We start from the raw sequence: 10,076 nt of genomic DNA on the forward strand, positions 1-10,076 counted from the left end.
AAATGCCAACTTCTACTTGACGCGCTCAGGAGGTGATGACAACCACGCACTGAAAAGTTAAATAAGTGTTTTTATGTAACGTTAAGTTACTGGAAAGGATAGTGCGGCGCGAAGAATTGATCAAAAAAGAAGAAATTTTGGTTTGTTTTGAACATAAAATATTATTTCACGGTAAAAGTAAGTCTTTCCCTAAGAAAACTTTAGGTTTTTTGTTTGAGACGCACTAGTTCAAATCTACACATTCTACCAGCAAATTAATTAGAGTAGCAATTCTTAAAATGTTTAATTATTTCTATTAACCTTGAAGCTGTATAATTATTGGCAAGTAAAACTAAATATACAATTATTATCTAAACAAATAACAACTTCTTCTTCTTCCTTATGTGCCATATCAGAATTATCCGAAGTTGGCGATCAGCATTGCGAAGGCTTCTCGATCTTCTGCAATATGGAATAATAATTGTCCCCTATTTGATATCTGAGTCCATTCACGAATGTTTTTTAACCAAGAAACTTTCTTCCTACACCTCTACGGCCCTCTATTTTGCCTTTAAGGATCAGTTGTAATATTTTATATCAACTTCCCCTCACTATATGCCCCAGATAAGACATTTTTCGATGTTTAACAGTCTTTAGCAGTTCTCTATCTTTGTTGAACCTCCTTAGTACCTCTTCATTAGTTTTCCTTGCTGTCCAATTTATCTTCAGCATCCGTCTATGAATCCATCTTTCCAATGCTTAAATTCTGTTCATGATCGATACTTTTAGCGTCCACACTTTTGCACTATACAAAAGTACGGACCAAACATATAGCACTTAACCATTCTTTGTCTTAGTTCTAAACTGAGGTGATTATTGCAAAGAAATGACTTCATTTTCATAAAAGTAGTTTTAGTCATTTCTATTATACGTTTTATTTCTATGTCTGGATCTAGTTGGTCCGTTATCACAGTTCCCAAATATGTCATTTTGTGAACTTTCTTAACTTGGACTCTGTTTAATTTGCTTACGTTTTGCATCGGGATGTGTGTCATGACTAAACACTAAAAATTTGTCTAACAATAAAACACTGAAAACGTTTGTTTTTATATACATACTTCCACAAAATTTATTATAACTATGTGACTACCAGTGGTCACGCGTGACTTTTTCTAAAGTGTTACCAAAACCAGATGTAAACAATCTTATTTAAAACAATTAATTTTAACCTCCCAAATATAAGTTTTTGTTTATTTGCAAAAATGTTAGTAACATAATTGCATAAAGAGGATTTTGTGATTAATCCGTTTAAAAAGCGTTTCTCAATGGAAATTAAAGAATGGAATGGGGACATTCAATCTTGCAATTGGGTATTTCTTTGGCAGGTTTGAATCCGCTTCATTGCTGAAAAACTGTTGTCAACGGATGCACTTGTAGCCAAAACTGTTAAAAATAGGTTTATCAATTTAAGATCTTCCTGAAAAGCATTATCAAGTTATCGATATAATCTAGATTATTAAAAAGAACTGTCAATTCTGTTATTAACTTTACTCTGTCAAATTTTTGTTCATATAGTTTTACAAATTGATGAAAGGCACCTGGGAATTTTTTTTGTGTTATTTTTAAAATTGTCAAAATCATAATATATTGCCAAACACTCTAGATGCTTTACATTAGAAAACCTATTTTTAAGTTGAATAATCATAGTGTTAACAATTTAAAAAAAAATCGTCAACGACACTCATCCATGTTTAATTGCACTCACACTGTAATAGGTAAGTAACCATTGTAACCATTCCAAAAAGTGGTAACAAGAGTTTTATTATCCACAGTCCACAGCACCATAGCGCACCCACGCCTTCGCCTTTCAAAATTTTCAGACACGAGCCGTTTCCGCCCGTCCGACCGATTTCGTTACCACAAACAAAAGTGGTAACAAAATAACCTGCAACCGAGTCGCATAAACTCAAACTCATCAATATTTTCGTGCGTCCAGTTGGATTTTTACTTAATTACTATTAATTAACACTCATATTTCTATTGTAAAAAAAATAAAATGGAATTATTTCACAGTAGTCATAAAATATTTTTATTTGCAAGATTCTTAACTGTTACCAATGGTAACAGTGGTTACATGAACGCTTCGCCAGTGGTGACTATAGCTGTTTCGACAGAGTGCCTTTCTCAAGTGATTTAGTTTACTATGGGTTTGCCTTTTTCCTGTTTTTGCCTGTTTTTCTATTGTTGAAAGCCCTTTTGTGTTCTGCTATCCGTTTGTCAAAGGTTCTGCCAGTTTGGCCGATGTAAGTTTTCAGACAGTCACTACAAGTTAGTTTGTAGACACCACTCTGTAGTTGTTTTCTCTTTTGGCTCTTATTGTTCTTAATATATTTGCTTAAGTTAGTTCTGAAAGCTGGGGTTATTCCCTTCTTTTTTTATGTATCTGGCTATTTTTGTTGTTATCTTGCCAGTATATGTGATAGAGCAGAAGGTACTGGGTTCTTTCTGTGGTGGTAAATAGACTAATTTTAGGGCTTAGGTGGATTAGTCTATCCACCACCACAGAAAGAACCCAGTACCTATTCGATTTGACTCATTTCTATTCGATTTGTAGTTACAGAATAGGCCTGAATGATATTTTGGCAAAGATGATGTTTAAAATTTTGATATCTTGGCCATATCTTTGATATGGCCGGTTAAGGGTCGTACTTAAAATATCTGCTAATGGAGCATTTATAAAATAAAATCAATTTATTAAATTCTGGCATGCATATATTGGAGAGATACTTGATGTTTGTCTTGTTATTACTACAATTTTGATCTTTCTTTATGTGAATCATGTTCGAATGGGCAACATAAATTGGACAAACACACCAATATCTACCTACATAGAAGGGTTGTTGCACACAAACATAGTGTACAAACGAATAAATTAAACACTACAGTTTTAGCCAAACAATATTATACAAAATAGCCATGCTTTTGATTTTGAAAATGAACAGATTTTTGAAAAATAACAAAACTGTAAAAAAAGATGTAGGTACAGTCGAACCCACTTATTGGAATAGCCTTCGTCTCAATCAAAAGTATTCCTATAACCGGGATATTCTAATAACCGATCATTGGTAGCTAGTAGAAACGTTTCGGGACCTCAAATTTTTATTCCTTAAACCGGGATATTCCTTTAAGAGGTATTCTAATAAGCGGGTTTGACTGTATATTGCAGATGATTCACATCAAGAAAAATCAAAATTGTATAAATAACAAGACAGACACCAAGGATCTTACCAATATATATTACCACACACTCTCAACGATTTGCCCTGTGATTTTTTAGTCGTCATCCAAAATGCAACACGAATTGGAAATTAAGTCTTTTACATTTAAAAGGCAGATCGGTTGGCAACATGGTAATCATGGGAATGAGAAATTTCCCATCTTTAAATTTTAAACTTTTAAGTATACTCACGTAAATCCCATTGACTATCAGTTTTTTTATCAGTAAGTGTGTTTATATGGACACTACATGACTATTTCCGTAGTAGTGATTTTGCTTGGTAGTTCTAGGTCACATAAAAGTTAAAGCATTACTTCTTAAGTTAAAATTAAGATTTCTGTTTCATAAAATGCCTGTCAACTGAAATGATATGGTTTTAGAATTTTCTTTTTCAATATTTTAGTTTTAGTAAAGAGCTGCAACAAGTAAAGTAAAAAAAAATTCTGAAAAATAATTTAAAAAATACCTAGTAGAAACGAGTTGCCACTGCTTTCTATTTTAATCATACATCCTTTGGGTTTTCGTAAAGTCGAATTAGCAATTTCATATCCCGAAAAGCGCCACTATAACTATTGCTCTTTTGTGAAAAAACTCCTTAATCGCCTGTGAATCCCCTGACGACTAAAGCATAAAATTCTATTCCAAAGACCAAAAAGTCTAGCCCAGTAAATGACCGTTTTAGAGTGTAATTTTCTTCGTTACGGATTTTTATTAAAAATCTGGATCTAAGTTCCTCTTATCCTCTACTTTATTAGTTAACTTTAGCCCGGGGCTGCTTTTACTTAAAGGGATAAAAGCCACCCCTTCTCGGAGGTGAAAAAAAGATACGTTCAACATAAGTACGTAAATAGATAAATTGAGTAATTCTATAAAATTTTGTTTTATAAAATTTTTTTACTGAGTCAATACTTTTCGAGTTATTTGTGAGTGAAAATGGCCATTGTTCAACAAAAAGAAAAAAAAACGTTTTCAGAGGGTTTTTCGCTAATAACTTAAAAAGTATTTTATCGAACAAAAAAAATCTTATCAAAAGTGTAGTTTATAAAAAAAAAACGAGAAAAAAATGGTGTATGGATAAAGTCAGTAGACCCAGTAGAAGCCACGTTTTAACTTATGAAAGTAGGTTCTTATTCGTCAAATTCCAAATCGAATATTTCAACGTGAATTTGTCAAAAAATGAAGCATTTTTCGGTGAAAATTCATCAAAACTTTTTTAAAGTGTTTAAAAACTCTTTATTTTTGTTTTTTTTTATATAATCTAGCATCAAAACTAAGCAAGTTAGGCTGAAAATAAAAATGATCCTTTTTTGGTTAAAAGTTTGGTGAAAATCACCAACTATCATCCCAAATGAAATTAATGGTTTCCGCTTTACAATTTACTTTACTTATGTATTTTTTATAATAATATGATAGTAAGTTTCAGCAGTCCTAAAGTGCATATTTTTGAAAGGGTTGTAGTTAAAAGGGCTTGAACGAGTCACTAATCACGAGTGTATGCAAACTTTGAACAGCCATGTCTTAATAAATTTTTGACTTACGGAAAAACAGAAAACTCTACAATATTAAAAAAGCAATTCCTATATTATTCTTTACTGTTCGAGACTTTTTCTATCACTAATACTTTTTTAAGTTATTTTTATTTATTTTTATAAAATTACTTTTTTTACTTTCAAACCCATTTTTTTTCAAAAATAAGCACTTCGAACCGGTCAAACTACAGCTAATATAAATCAATACATAAGTAAAACAACATGTGAAGTGGTAACGATTAATTTCGTTTGGAATGCTAAGTAGGGGGCGATTTTCACGATTTTTTTTTTACAAAAAAGAAGTGCCCAATTTTATTTCGAGCGTAACTTGCTTAGTTGTAATCTCGGAAACTTTAATAAAAAAAAAACAAAAACAAAAATTTTTTTAAACACTTTAAAAAAGTTTTAATGAATTTTCTCAGATAGTGCTTTATTCTTTTATTATTTAACGTTGAAATATTCGATTTGAACCTACATTTCATGAGCTGAAACTCTACTTTTACTGGGTTCACAGACTTCATACAGACACTATTTTATAAAAATTTTTATAAGCTATATTTTTGCAAAGAACATTTTTTTCAATAAAATATTTGCTTTTTGAGTTATTTGTTAAAAATCTTCTAAAAACGTATTCTTTTTTGTCGAAAAATGAATATTTTCACTAGCAAATAACTCAAAAAGTATCGACTTAGTGAAAAAAAACTTTATACAACAAAAGTTGGTTAGAATTAGTGTCGATTTATACATTTCCGGACTTATTTTAAACGTATTTTTTTCACTCCCGAAGAGGGGTGACTTTTACCACAATTAAAATAATTCTGGGCTCGTCAAATAATGATGTAGAATGTAGAGGATAAGATGAACCTAAAGTTTCATACAATCGGTGCTGACACGAAAAATTACACGGTATCGCCTTGTTTCGCGTTCGTTTACTGGCCTATAAAGTATAAAACTCTATTCCAAAGACCAAAAAGTAGTACAAACGGCGGAAATTAGGAAGTAAATGATATTGAAAAAGTTTTTCTGAAGCGCATTTCAATATTGTGCACACTTTCACTTTAAGTATGTAAATTTGTTAACTTTGAATTTCAAATTTTAGCGTACTTTTACGGGTTTTAACGTGGACGTCTACTTTGTCTCTGAAAGAAATCAGCAATAAAATATTTTATTATTTTTTGGTATAAATCATGTAAATTTTAAATGTGGAGAAGACTGGGGAGTAAGTTGAGTAAAACTGCACAATATTTATTTTATACGCTATTCTCAATTGTATCTTCTATAATATACAGGGTGTCCAGAAACTCTACCGACAAACGAGGACAGGAGATTCTTGAGATAATTTTAAGACAATTTAGATGAATTCACCTAGTCCGAAAATGCTTCCGAAGGGAGCTAGAGCTCTTTGAAAATGGCGTCTTCTAATTAGTTTTTCTTCAATACCTCCAGAACGCTTCAATTTAGAAAAACCAAAAACGGTACGTATACAGGGTGTAACAAAAATACAGGTCATAAATTTAATCGCGTATTCTGGGACCAAAAATAGTTCGATTGAACCTAACTTACCTTAGTACAAATGTGCACGGAAAAAAAGTTACAGCCCTTTGAAGTTACAAAATGAAAATTGATTTTTTCCAATATATCGAAAACTATTAGAGATTTTTTATTAAAAATGGACATGTGGTATTGTTATGGCAGTATTATTTTAAGAAAAAATTATAATGAAATTTGGACACCCCATAAAAATTTTATGGGGGTTTGTTTCCTTTAAACCCCTCCAAACTTTTGTGTACGTTTTAATTTAATTATTATTGTAGCGCCATTAGTTAAACACAAGTTTTTAAAAACTTTTTTGTCTCTTAGTACTTTTTCCAAAAGTCAGTTTTTATCGAGATATTTGAATATTTGTCAAATCCACCACATATTTGTATATGGTAAAGTAAGATTATGGAGACTTGGTAATAATATGAAAATTAATTTATGATTTACATTTTTAGGTATATTTTGAACCATATTAAAAAAGAAGCCACATCTCGATAAAAGATGCTTCATCAAAAAAATACAAAGAGGCAAAAAAGTTTTAAAAACACTGTGTTTAACTAATGGTACCGCAGTAATAGTTTAACTGGAACGTATACAAACATTTGGGGGGTTTAAAGGAACAAAACCCTCATAAAATTTTTATGTAAACATATTAAAAAAGAAGCCACAACTCGGTAAAAACTGCCTTATCGAAAAAATACTAAGAGGCAAAAAAGTTTTAAAAATATTTAATTTAACTAATGGCACCAGAATAATAATTTATTTGAAACGGACACAAAAGTTTGGGGGGGTTTAAGGGAACAAAACCCCCATAAAATTTTTATTGGGTGCACAAATTTCACTGTAATTTTTCTTTAAGATGTTCTTGCCATAAGAATGCCACTTGTCCATTTTCAACAAAAAATCTCTAATAGTTTTCGACATATTCGAAAAAATCGATTTTCATTTTGTAACTTCAAAGGGCTGTAACTTTTTTTGTGTGCATATTTGTACAAAGGTAAGTTAGGTTCATTCGATCTATTTTTGGTCCCAGAATATGTGGTTTAATTTATGACCTGTATTTTTGTTACACCCTGTATTTATCTTCCAGAGATAAATCGATTACATCCATTGCGAATTTCTAATACCGATCATTGGCGTTCGTTTTGGGTATGGCAACGGCTATTTTATCACATTACATTTTTGTCTTTAACTTTTAAGCATTTTTGATACTGGATTATTAAATTGCTTTAAGTCGGTAGGACACACGGTTTTCTAGAAAAATCAATTTGAAAATTTTTCGTTATTGGAATTTGAAATAAAATAAAAAAAAATTTTCAAAAAAAAGGGTGTATTTTACCAACTTAAAGCAAGAGTAACTTTTAGTACTAGAATACCTCATAACTTAATAATCTTGAGTCAAAAAGCTTAAAAATTAAAGACAAAACTGTTATGCGGTAAAATAACCATTGACCCACCCAAAACGGACGCATATGACCCGTACTAGAAATTTGCAACTAATGAAATCGATTTATCTCTGAAATATAAATAAACGTACCTGTTTTCGGATTTCTAAATAGTTTTTTTTTTATTTTTTTTGGAAATTCAAAAAAAGAAAAATTTTCAAATCGATTTTTCTAGAAAACTATATTATCCTATCGACTTAAAACAAGAGTTCTTTTTAGTTGTAGAATACCTCACAGTTTAATAATCCAGAGTCAAAAATTACTAAAAATTAAAGATAAAAAAGTTATGCGATAAAATAACTGTTGCCCTACCCAAAACGGATGCCTGTGACCGGTATAGTATAGTATAGATAGTATAGATGATCCAAAAGATGGCATAACCCAGACATCCAAAGTGAAAGTTATCCTTCAACACCAAATTGTTCTATATGGTCCACACAATGTCCAGAAAAATGTCACTCCATTTTGAGCGTCGGGTTTGGGGGGGGGAGAGGGGGGAGAAATCGGTAAATTCGTAGTTTTTTAAGTTTTTCGCCAATATTTAACATGAACAACCCTCTATACAATATTGTTCTACATTAAATTTGAAATAAAAAATGCCCTATGCATAATCTTTCTAAAATGAATGGTTCCAAAGTTACGGAGGTAGTATAGTATACCTGGTCCAAAAAAAGGCCCAACCCAAACATACAAAGTAAAAGTTTTTCTCCACCACCAAAATGTTCTATATGGTCCACATATTGTTCAGTAAAAAGTTACACCATTTTGAGCGTCCGGTTTGGGAGAGAGATGGGAGAGAAGCCGGTAAATTAGTAGTTTTTTTAAGTTTTTCGTCAATATTTCTAAAACTATGCTTTAGCGTAAACAATGTTATATACAAAAATGTTCTACATGAAATTTAAAACAAAAAATGTTCCATACATAATTGTTATAAAATCAACGGTTCCAGAGTTACGGAGGGTGAAAGTCGAGGTTTTCGATACTTTTTATATTTTTTGGGCAATATTTATGATATAACTGTACCAAAAACCCAGACATCCAAAGTGAAAGTTATCCTCCAACACCAAATTGTTCTATATGGTCCACATAATGTTCAGAAAAAAGTCACACCATTTTGAGCGTCGGGTTTGGGGGGAGAGGGGGAGAAATCGGTAAATATAAAAAGTATCGAAAACCTCCACATTTCACCCTCCGTAACTCTGGAACCGTTGATTTTATAACAATTATGTATAGAACCTTTTTTGTTTTAAATTTTATGTAGAACATTTTTCTATAGAACATTCCTTACGCTAAAGCATAGTTTTATAAATATTGACGAAAAACCTAAAAAACTACTAATTTACCGATTTCTCCCCCATCTCCCCCCCAAACCGGACGCTCAAAATGGTGTAACTTTTTACTGAACAATATGTGGACCATATAGAACGATTTGGTGTTGAAGGAAAACTTTTACTTTGGATGTCTGGGTTAGGCCTTTTTTTGGACCAATTATACTATACTACCTCCGTAACTTTGGAACCGTTCATTTTAGAAGGGTTATGCACGGGCCTTTTTTATTTCAAATTTAATGTAGAACAATTTTGTGTAGAGGGTTGTTCATGCTAAACCGCTTAATTTTAGAAATATTGACGAAAAACGTAAAAAACTACGAATTTGTAGATATCTCCCCCCTCTTCCCCCCAAACCCGACGCTCAAAATGGTGTGACTTTTTTCTGAACATTATGTGGACCATATAGAACAATTTGGTGTTGGAGGATAACTTTCACTTTGGATGTCTGGGTTTGGGTCTAACTATACCATACTAGTACTAGAAATTCGCAATTCATGGAATCGATTTATCTCTGGAAAATAAATATGTATACCAATTTTCCTTTTTCTCAATAGAAACGTTCTGGAGTTATTTAATAAAAACTAATTACAAGACGGAAGACGCCATCTTCAAAGAGTTCTAGCTCCCTTAGGAAGCATTTTCAGATTAGGTAAATTGGGTTAAAATATCTTAAAATTATCTGAGGAACCCCTGTCTTCGTTTGTCGGTAGAGTTTCTGGATACCCTGTAGTTGAGTTTTTTGTAAAACATATTGAACATTTCTCCATGTTCGTTTTTTGTCCAGTAAATGAATTTGTACAGACAAAGGGGATACCGACTGAGACATGGAAAAAATATTTCAGAGAACTCTACAAGGGCGAAAAGCCAATGACGAACACGATTACAAAACAGAAGACGGGTATATCACTAAAAAAAACTAAAGTAGAAGTGATAATGAAGATCTTAAAGAATAGACGATCTGTCACTAATTGTCTCA

Source organism: Diabrotica virgifera, chromosome 9 (genome assembly GCF_917563875.1).
Source record: "Diabrotica virgifera virgifera chromosome 9, PGI_DIABVI_V3a".
NCBI classification, from domain to species: domain Eukaryota; kingdom Metazoa; phylum Arthropoda; class Insecta; order Coleoptera; family Chrysomelidae; genus Diabrotica; species Diabrotica virgifera.